At 34.7% G+C, this 11976-nt stretch overlaps 1 pseudogene; it reads right to left on the bottom strand.

Annotated features, from left to right (window-relative positions):
• Positions 1 to 869: 869 nt before the first annotated feature.
• Positions 870 to 11710, bottom strand: LOC109377291 (proteasome subunit alpha type-1 pseudogene; annotated as a pseudogene).
• Between the last annotated feature and the right edge of the window lie 266 nt (positions 11711 to 11976).

Raw genomic sequence — 11976 nt, 5'->3', positions numbered from 1 at the left:
AATGTTTCTTGTAAACGAGCAGGACAATAACATGCAGACTTATTGCCTTCTTAAGTTGTCACCATATGTATTCCTTCAACAATCATTGGTTCGTTTATTATCAACCATGTATCAGGTTATCTGAATTGAAATACAGTGTGATATTAAATGATTTCTGGGTGATCAACTAAAATATGGAATTGTAAAACATTGAGTGAACTTTTTGACATCATTCCACATAATGAAAATTATTTATATTTTATTTAATAAATATTTATTAGTCATTCCCCATAGGAGATATAAAATGTAATTGAGTTTATGTAAGTCCTCAGAAACTTCCTTGATGGCAACTGTTAATGATAATAATAATAATAATAATAATAATAAGAAGAAGAAGAATAAGAAGAATAAGAATGCTGTAGCCTTAAAAAGGAATAATTTTAGGACTCCACCTTACATAAATTTAGTATAAATGTTCTCCTTGTTTTTCTGAACACACATGCATTTTTAGAGTTCAAGTGTTTAATAATCAATTTCCCCTGATACAAATATCACTCCACAATAAGGGTTTGCAATGTTAGTTTATTATGACAGAGGCAGCTGCAAAATCCTTGTACATTTTTTTTTCCCCAGCAGGTGAAATAATTTTATTTCACAGTTGTCTTTAAAACCACAAAGACACTACATGCTTTATATAAAACATTAGTACAGATAACTATACTTTCTAGGAAATGGTCATATAGACCCTATCAAAGAAAAACGCATTAAATATATGGTTCACAGTTAAGGTGCTTGGAAAAAATTCACACTTGGACTGATTCCTAAAACATACCATGTTACTACTACAGATTTTTTGGTTCAAAGTATAGATTATTGTCATCAGTACATGTTCTTGCATTCTTACATATTTGGTAATATGCATGTAGACTGGTTTATCACTTAAAGCTCCATTGGTTCATCAGCCTTTTCTGCAGGTTCATCAGCAGGTAGAGCAGGCTGTGCTTTTCTCTGTGGACTTTGTTCAAGAGCTTCCAGGAATGGAGACGCATCATCATCATCGTCGTATATTGCAAAGTCCAAGCCTTTACTAACAATTCCAACAGAAACTTTCTTTGTAGTTAAGTCCTGTTTTGGAGGAAGTGTGTCTCGTAAGGTATGTAGACCATGCTTAACAAGTCCATCCAAGTTACACTCCATAAACTCAGGCATACCGTATGTCGCTCCAAGTAAGTATGAGCTGATTGAGAACAGGCTCCAATGGACATAGCTCTGCAGTCAAAACAGTTACCAGATGGACAGGTTTGGAAAATATGAGGGCCCAGATCATCAGAACCAGCAATAAGCAGCCTGACACCATATGGTCTCTGGCCATATCTTTGTGTTGGTATTTGGGTCTTGCTTCCAATTAGAACTACAAGACACAGAAAGAGGTCTGTCAAATACAAATCTGGAATCCAAACACTCCAGGCGCATAAAATTACATAACAGTCTAGCATCAGCAGTAAGTCCTGCAATTGAGATACCAATATGGCTGTCACATGCAGAATTTCTTTCTGATGAGCTGCAAGTTCTGACTGTGTCCTTTTCAATGCAACCAACACTGCATGGGTTTTTTATTTCAAATCAACTGTGGCTGAACCTTGTTTGACAGCTTCCATTGCATATTCAATTTGATGAATCCGGCCCTGAGGACTCCAAGCAGTGACATCATTGTCATACTGGTTGGGAAAGATGGTTCCCTCACGGGCCTGGCTGCAGCCTCCAGCCAAAATCCTTGTATATTTGAAGGTTGACCACCTGTTACTATCACATTGAGAAGTTTCCTAAGGTATTTGATTGGCAGTTTTGGTAAATGGTCAACAGGAGGCTAATTTAGATGGGTTACAGACCACTGTAATATAGTTTTATCAATTGTCTTTTGATCATGGAACAATGCAAAATAGCCAATGAAAATGATAGAAGGAGAACTGACTCTGGGTGGTGAGCCCACAATGTCATATATAGATGATGTATTATAGAATTGTACACCTACCTGAATCTTGTGTTTTTTTATGAACCACATCACCCCAATAAATTTCACTTAAAAATTTAAAAAGAAAGTAATTACTACAATGTGACAGCAGAAAATGAATTCTTTGATTGTTAATGGTTGTAAATGTTGTGCAGAGGCTAAGTTTGCTAGAATCAGTAAAGTAATTACAATTGCACACTACCAACAAATAAATACATTTTTTTGCAAATTCTGGTACATATGACTGTGTTTAAAATGCTAAATGACCAAAAGTGAAGGAAAGATGATCATAAGAAAGACACTATTAACTTCAGGAAAAGCATATGTTATACTGACTCTTTTATCATGTAAAGTCAATTAGCCACATCACAAGTGTTGACTTACATAAAGAGTGTGTGTTTGTGGGTTTGTGAGGGAGGGAATGTGTTACTGGAAGGCACAAAAACCTTAAGACATTTGAGTGTTGTTTTGATTGGTTAAACAGTGTAACAACAAAGGAAAATAAACAAAATAAAACAAAAAAATGTTACATGTAAATTTAGCAAAATTGTCATCTTGATTTTCAAAAACTTAAAACCAAATTACATCTGTAAGAGCTTTTCATATTTCTTTCTTTCTTTCTTTCTTTCTTTCTTTCTTTCTTTCTTTCTTTCTTTCTTTCTTTCTTTCTTTCTTTCTTTCTTCTTTTTAAAAGATTTCATTGGGGAATTGGGGGAGGGGAACAGCATTGGGGAACCCAGGAAGGGGAACAGACAAGTAGCTGTCCTTTCGTTCTTCAGTCTAGTTGTGGAGGACGTCACTTCACTGGCCCATGTTGGCATTATCATTGCGCACTTCCCGGGTGAGGCAGTCGCTAACCGGCCAATGGATGGCCACTCATGGTGGCTCATGGAAACTCGCGAAAATTCATGCCTGCTGCCTGCCAGCCCCACTGCAGCCTATGCCGTCACTGGCAACTCATGGCAGCCCAGCTCTAGGTCGAGCTGTTGTTCACCATCTTAGCTGTAGAGGGCGCAGCATCACTGGCTCTCATGTGGGATCTGAACCACGGCCCTGCTGCTCACAGCTGCAGTCCCAAGCCTACTCATAACCAATGTGCCACTCGACCAGCCCTATTTATTTACTTTTTACTATGTTAGAGAAATGGACCATCAGGAAGCAAATATTTATTACAAAAAAATCTTTGTTCACATTCATTTACTACTTATTCTAGTTATATGATATTATACAATTAGTTTATTCCATATTTTAATTGTTTATAAAAACTTATCCAGGGCTGGCCGAGTGGCGCGATGGTTAAGAACTGGCTTGGGACGCCAGAGGGCCCAGGTTCGGATCCCACATATGAGAGCCAGTGGCACTGCCCTCCACAGCTAAGATGCTGAACAACAGCTCAACCTGGAGCTGGGCTGCCGTGAGTCGCCGGCGACGGCGTAGGCTGCAGCCCCTGTGGCAGTGGGTTGCCATGGGCTACAGTGTGTAGCCAGCAGCCAGCGTGAGTGGCCAGCAGCCGCAGTGAGCGGCCATCCAGAGCCGGCGACTGATCTGCCTCGCCCGGGAAAGCACAATGATAGTGCCAACTTGGGCCAGTGAAGCAACGTCCTCCACAACTAGACTGAAGAACAAAAATGACAGCAACTTGTCTGTTCTCCGTCCCCCAATTCCCCAGTACTGTTCCCATCCCCCCAACTCCCCAATAAAAAATCTTAAAAACAACAACAACAAAAAAAAAAACTTATCCAGCACCTGATCTGTTCCAGGAATTTTGATAGATATTGAGGCTATAAAAATAATAATAACACCTAGTCCATGAATTGTAGATGTTCAACACCCAGTAAAAAGATATGTAAAATAAATTTAATGGTGACATAAATGTTCTGATAGAACTATGTACAAGCAGAGTGTTGGGTGAAATTATTTTTGTGGAAACTAGAGTAGAGCTCACAAAAGAAGAGTCAGTTAAGTTGGACTTGGGAATTAGTAGAGATCTGTCAGAAGGATACTGGGGAGAAGACTTCCAGGAGTTGGTAATAGAATGTGCAAACACTGAATTTTTTCCTCTTTTCTATTCAATAAACTTAAAATAATATCTACATTGAAAGACGGTTTTAGCATCAGATGTAATACTTCATGTGAAGATAACTTATAAGCTATAAAGCACTATGCTGACTGTATTATTAATTCTTTCTCTTTGTTGATTAAATGTTAGGGTTTTGTAACAGATTCTGATGATCTGTATCATTTCAAAGTGACTCATTTAGAACTTGTATTGCTTCATGTCTAGTTGAGTCATTAAAGATGATCTCAAAGACAATTGAATGTTCTTGTTATAAGAATGTTCTAGTCTCATAAAGGCTGTGCTTCCCCTTGGGCTGTCCTCTCTTCCCCAGTGCTAATTCCTAAAAAGTGAGAAATTCAAGTTGATGAAGGGTATAAAAGCAAGGTGAGGAGAGAGAATAAATGATCATCGATTATATTTGTCTATTTGGGTATTTTACTGAATATACAAAGAGATAAGGGCTCAGGTCACATATACAGTTGAACTCTGACCCACATTCAAAGCCCAGGAAACAAAACAACAACCTCTGCAGCAACCAATCCAGGAAGCCAAATTACAAGTTGAAGCAAACTGCTCATATGGTCAAAACACGGTCCATGGCTGCCAACTTCCCTTTGTGGTTTCCACTTCCAACTCAAGACCAACCAGGGAACGCCAAATATGCTTCTTAATTCAATCACATAAGATAACCTGCTTCTAATTAGTCTTCTTCAAGCTACCCCAGGACAACAACCTTTAATCAGAACACACCTAAATAGCTTACATTTGTATCAACTATTGTGACAAAGTAGTAAGGACAAAAGGGAAAGGAAGGTATAGTACCTGCTATACATCAGAATCAGACTTGTGTTTGAGACCCAGGTTCTCCACACCTCTCTTGTCCTCTTCCAGGAAAGACACTGAACCACACTAAGATCTACAGATCAATTATGAGAAAATTGAGTAAATAATAGATTTACCTCATAGGGCTGTTAGGATTAAATAAGAGAATGAATATAAAGTCCTTTGCTAGCACATAGTAAACACACAAAGAATATTTGCTATTGCATCCACAATATTAGGTTAATTACTATTTGAAATAATGGCATTTCAAAGTTATGTAAAAAGAGATATTCAAAGTTATGTAAAAATAGATAACATGCAGTTTAGGTTGGAGTCCATCTCAAATATTAGTAAATCAGTATTATCGAATGTGGTAGATTCTATATCACAGGTAAATTATTTGCATTTTCTAAAGAAATATGCCATTAAATAGGAGAAATTGTAGCAAGAACAATTTTTTGTTATGTTTCACAAGTAAGAAGACATATGACAGCAAAATCTATATAAAACAAGTAAGCAATTCTCATTTTGTCAAATAACTTATACATACAATATGATGATAATGACTAAGTGAAAAGAAAACTTGCATTATTGTTATTGAATTTTTATTCATAACATAAAATCTTAAAGTCTGATAATTATGTGTTTATCAATGGTAATTTCTTATTTAACTGATGACTTCCAACAAGACTAAAGTGAATTGAATCACTTTTACTTTCATAGCTTTATATTACTTACAATACTTTTCATTCACTGTCCCTATTTTTAAAAACTTAAAGTCACATAAAAAATCTTAGTCAAGATCATATCACAAAAATTTAATATTTTACCATGTTAGAATTGTGATTTTTAATTATGAAAAAAATAGCTGTATTAAAGCTAAGGTAAAATACAAACAAAAAAACCCCCCATAATTCTTCAATTTTACAACTACTGTAACCACTTGATTTTGATACTTCTGGTAGAACTTCTAGTCTTCTCTTATGTGTGAGTATATGCATATTTTATTTTAGTAAAATATTGTTAGAGAGACTGCAATGTATCTTGTTTTATTCACTTGATATTATGCCAAATATATTTCTAAAAAACAAGTTGACATATTTGTTTCCTAACAGTGTGTAATTTTAAATACATTCTTCCTAAGCCTGAAATATTTTTCTAAGTTTTCTTAACCAAAAGTTGACAAAGAAGTAAACAAGTAAATAATCTATTGTTACTTTAATTTTTATATTTTCAATTATAGGTGATATTGGTATTATTCAATCAGTTTTCTTGATTAAATATTCATTTACTACATATATATTATGTATAAATATTTATATTATATATGCATAATTTACCCATTTGTGTCTTATAATTTTAGAAATCTTTGAGATTTTTAGGGTCAATTTTTGGAGACACTTTATATAACAAAATAATAATTTAATGGTAACATTTAAATGTTAAATATTTCTCCTGAGGATATCTTGATTACAATTCGAAGAATAATGGTTTTCTAAAATTTATACATTTTCTAGGATTACTATGCATATACAAAAGATAGATATATTATCACTCTCCTCAAATGATAACTTGTGTATATCTTTATCAATAATGGATAGCAATAGTAGTAAAGATTTATTTAGGTTCTTAGATGGATTTTAAATATTAAATGGATAAAAGTACATGTAAAATTTTTCCAGATAAATTCTTCATAGTGCATAATGGTGCTGCAGGTGCGTTTCTTCTGGAATTGAAATTCTTATGACACTTCAAACCCATTCCTGACTCTAAAAGAAGAATGAGAAACTGCAAAGATTTTAAATTAACAGGTTGCCTCAGGCAAAGATGGAACTTAGTTCAGCTGGTCCTATTACTCATGGTAGACAAAGCTAAAAATTGAAGCTGTACTTTTATTATAGTGCATTAACTTTTTTTTTGATAAAAAAGTCCTAAGTGGCGAAAACACTTCATTCAGTTTAGATTGACTATTATAGGTATAATAGACTATTTATGGTAAACCGAATCTTAAAAGAAAATACACTTTCTTCAGTTTTATATAAAAAATGTAAATGTATGGTTCACGTTTAATAACCACTTCAGAGGATGGGACATAATATCTGAATCATACAATTACATTGTTTCAGAAACAAAACAAAACAAAACAAAACAAGCAACAAAAACCCCCAGATTATCCATATCTAAAAAAGAAAAAGAAAAAATTTAGACATTAAATAATGATAGAATTCAATTAAATAATGGGAAAACCAGGTCAAAATATCACAATTATATCTTAATGCAGTCTTAGAACCTTAGCGTTCTAACATAATGTCATTTAGAAGGTAAGGGCCTCTAAAATATAAAGAAATATTTTCAGGAGATCAACATGTCAAGAAATTGACTTGCTTTCTCAGTTTCCACATTTCCAACATTAAAGCAGAAACACAGTGCACTTTGGAACTGATTGGTTTGTTCCTTTTTTCTTTGGTGAGGAGCTTCCTATGGGTCCCAGAGCCCGGAGTTCTAGAGTCTTGTATGCATCCCGCTCAGCACTATCTGTGTCCTCCCCGCATTGATAATCTTTTCAACCCGCAGTCCTCTGTACAGCTGAGGTCTGCAACGCCCAATCTATAAATACAACAATTAGGTTTTCGGTTCCACTCTTAATCCTTATCGTATTGGTTAAGCCCAGCGCACCACGTGTCAGTGGATTGATTCCAGGGGCACCGTGACCACTAAGCCTCCCCATAGGCTGCTTACTGATACCACACTTGCATTTCTCAAGAAGCACGCAGCTGTTGGGAAGGTATGTGGCCTTGCGTACCATCAGCAAAACTTTTTAAATGTCATCTGCATGCAGTATGAGTTAAGTGGTTTCCTAAATTGCGTCTATTTAAGATTTTTCTCTGGAGACTTCATTTTCCTCTAAGAGGGAAGTTGTGCTTTTCTTCCTGGATTACATATAAAAATAAGATGTAATTTATTTCCCTAGGGTAGTATTACATCTTTTTTAGAGAGTAGGTTTCTACAATCGATTCCCTGTATACCTGGAGCTGTGAAATATAATGGCCTCACCCAGGAAAATACATATGTTACAGAGTAAATACCTCCAAAGTTCTATGCACTTGCATGCTTATTTTCAGTGTAATATTGAAATTGCATTTATTCATTTCATCTTTGACAAACATTTATTGAGCTTTGTCAAGCACAGTGAAAGGCAGGTAAAATACAAAAATTATTGGATACCTACTCTAAGGAAACACTGTTTATTGATCTCGTTCATGGTCTTTCCTTCAACATTGATTTTCTATAGAATATAACCAGATGTGAAGTGAATGATGACATGTTAAATCATTTTGTGGTTTGACACACACTCCTTAGTGAATTTAAGAAAGGATTATCCATTGGGTTACTTTAAGTCACACATTTATTTATTCATGTTTTTATTCATTCATTCATATATTCAATAAATCCTTTTTGAGCACTTACTAAGTGCCAGGCTCTGTTAAGTCTACATTGCTGAACATTGAACAGAACAAACAAAATTTTTCCGTCTTGGTGGAAAAAGCTGATATGGAGTGATTTGATAAGAAGACAATTTGAGCAGAGGTAGTTTGTGCTGAACATTATGATTGGGTAAGATTTTATGTGTTGTAATTATAATGCAGTGTGATTGCAAATCATAGTTTCATTTTTTAAGAAGTCATTGGCATTTTGAGAGCAATTTTGGTGACAATAGAGGAAGAAAAAAACCTGTCGGGGGGCTATATAAGAACTAATGCAAACAGAAGAATAAGATTGAGTTACGATAGACAACTCCTTGTTGGCATGTTGCTGCAAAAGAGAAAGTGTGTTGAAGGAGTATCTGGACAGTGGAGTGAAGACAGCTTTCTTTTTTTAACAGTGATAGAAAATAATAGTGTATTTTATGATGATGGGGATGCTCTATAGAAAACTGATGATGCAAAAGATACTTTAGAAAGTGTTTGGGGCAATTTCCTTGAGGAATGGAAAGACTAGGATCTGGTGTATAATAGAAGATAGTTTTATCCACAGTGTGCAGGTAAAGGTGCTGGTAGGTAGGTAATTGTACAGCAGGAGTCCATGTAACCTGTCTTCAATTTTCTTAGTGAAGTATGAAGTATTTTTTTTTGGAAATGTAAATAAATGTCATAGTTTTACACTCTCTTTGCTCCCAAAATATATTTTTTGATTTAGTGATCAGTGGGTTAACGTTGTTTTCATTCTTGCGCCTCTAAAATGTAGAATAATACAATGGCTAATTACGCGCACTCTAGATTCAAGCTACTTGGTTTTGAAAAGTCGTTTCTCTGTTACTGTGTGATTTTAAGCAAGTTATTTAAAATCTCCAAGTCTCCATTACTTCATCTGTAAAATGGCAATAAAAATAAAAAAAAAATCAATAAAAAGCCAATGTTCCATAAGGTTGCTGTAGCGACTTACCAATGTACTGACTATAAAACATCTTTTATGCAGTACCTAACAATAACATAGCAGTTCATTAGCATTATTAATTAAAATGCAAGGCTATTTATATTGACTTGCATATATAGTTGGCTAAATTAAGAAAGAATAAAACAACACCCCCTTCAGCTTTTTATTTCATTCACTCATGCCTTTTGTTTAAGTGACAAAATTGCCATTGCAGGATTTAAATCTTGCAGGTTCAGCTCCCGACAGCTCATGTTCTTTTTTTCCTCTGCATTGCTTGACATGGCCACACATTATTAGAAGCCAAATATTTTCCTGCATTCACTGTCTCCAAGATGTTCCTTTTCTGCCTTTGTTAATAAACTATAACTACTTATTAATTATATATACATATATATTTAAGAACCTCATTTTAAAGAGGTAAATTTTATTAAAAAAACCAAACAGGTAAGTCTTTAAAATTAAGCATTCAAAGAAACACTGAGAGATAGTAAGAGCTATCTATTTTAGCCATTGAATTTTAGAGTCCCCATAATTGGTTCAAAATATTAGTTCCATGTATCTTCATAACATTTAGATTTGGCTAAATGTGCTTAGAGTCAAAGTCTCTCCATTGCTAATGTTTTTCTTCACAGAAGGCTTTTCTTTACCCAAATTTTCTTCATCTAGGTATTAGGAAGAACTAATTAAGAGGATAGGAAAGAGGTTTGGCAGTTCTCTCTCAATTTCCTGGCTCTAAAATTTATAGTTTTCTCTCTCTTCATAAGGAAAGATTTAAAAAGACCCCGCTACTTGGCAATACAAGCTCCCACTAAGTTTCTTTCAGTTATAGAAGGTTTTCCTGCTTTATGTTATCTTTATATCATGGCTCAATGTTTCTTTCTCAAGAAGCTACTTTTTTATACTTTTGTATTTGATTTAAAATTGCTTTCCAGTTTGAAATTACCTCTTAGCCAACTTCTCATTCCCTTAGCAACACCCCTGGCGACTTCAGATAAAAACTGCCTTGCCAGGTTTTTAGAATCTTTCAAACCTCATTTAAAAGTACAAAATGCACATGTGAAACAACTTGAACAGCACGTTAATATCTAATTAAGCAGTTATTGCTATAGCAGAAATAAATTATAACATATTTACACCAAGTGTATGTCCAATGTAAGAGCTGATTACTATACTGCATGGTTAAGTAGATTTTTCCAGGGATAGATAAATTAGAAAAATGTTGTATGTAATCTTTATATTCAAACTCAAAATTATGTAGGGAGGAAGTAAGCTCTTCACAAATCAATTCACAAAGGCTTAATCAGAACATTTTCATGAGCACTTGGGAACAATCAGGGAGATCAAGCTGGCAGGCAGTGGAGTTGGGGACAGGTTTCCTTCAACATACAGCATTTAAGCAAAGTCACAAAGGTTGGAATAGAATGAGCCATGACAAGGACTTTGCATGGTGTTGTTTGCATTGAAGGAGAAAAGTTGATATAGAAATCTATAGTATGATACACACACACATACACACACACACACACACACAAACACACAGTGCCAAAAAATAATGTATACACATTTTAAGAAAGGAAAAAAACTATTAAAATTGTGATACTCAATATATATCGATAACAAAACACGAACACAAGTCATCTTTGACTTCTGCAATTACAAGAGGTGCTCAAAGTGGTTACCATCAGCGTAATTTTAATAGAGTTTCCCTTTCTTAAAATGTATATACATTTTTTGGCACCTTCTGTGTATACTATATATACTATATACATACATATATACATAAGAATATACTATAAATAAGATACTCACGTTCACATGTGCACACACACATATGTGTATATATACACACATGAACATATATAATGAGACACAGGCAATATTTTATAGACCAGGATTAATACTATATTGTGAATCATTCTCAAATTTCTGGAAAATCAGTTAAAATTAATCTTTTAGAAAGAGCTGAAAAAATAAAAGGTTCATATTTTCCTCTGGAGAAAAATGGAAAACCAAATAATGTGAACAGAACGAAAAAGAGAAAAACAAAATTGTACAATAAAATAAATAATACTAAAGAAATCACAAAAGTTATTTTTCCATGTTTTTATATAGTAGTAGAAAAATGCTGGACTCTATGCAATAAATGTCCAATACATGATAACCACTACATATGTGAAAATGGAAACCAAGGCTGAGACTGAAAGAGGAAGCCTAAGAAAATTTACTTAAAGTGAAGGGCATATACCATCAGCAAATCTTGCAGTTCTGGAACTTTCTTTTGGAAGGAAGAGCCTGTTAAAGCATGATGCAGAGGTCAAGCAATGCAACTCTTTCCCTGACACGGAGCAGTGCACTCTGGTTTGATGAGAAAATATTAATCTTACCTTCTGGACACTCACCTCCATTTTGTGCATTGCCCTCTGCCATATTGTTTTGCAGGGGCCCTGGCTGCAAAACATGGCAAGAATGATGGATTTGTAGCAGATGGAGGCATCGCCAAACCCCCCAAAGCTTTGCTTGCTCTGTGTTAACAGATGAAGGCAGAGGAACAGATGCCAGAAACAATCAAACAGTTCTCAGGGCAGGAAAAATAAACACTGAAAGAAACTGTATCTTGCCAGAACAGATGATCAAGAAATTAAAACATCTGATGATAAAATGCTATGTCCAG

The sequence above is a fragment of the Hipposideros armiger genome, unplaced genomic scaffold (genome assembly GCF_001890085.2).
Source record: "Hipposideros armiger isolate ML-2016 unplaced genomic scaffold, ASM189008v1 scaffold_1358, whole genome shotgun sequence".
Taxonomy (NCBI): Eukaryota; Metazoa; Chordata; class Mammalia; order Chiroptera; family Hipposideridae; genus Hipposideros; species Hipposideros armiger.
Note: the sequence above shows the minus strand (reverse complement) of the source record. Positions and strands in the feature narration are given on the sequence as shown.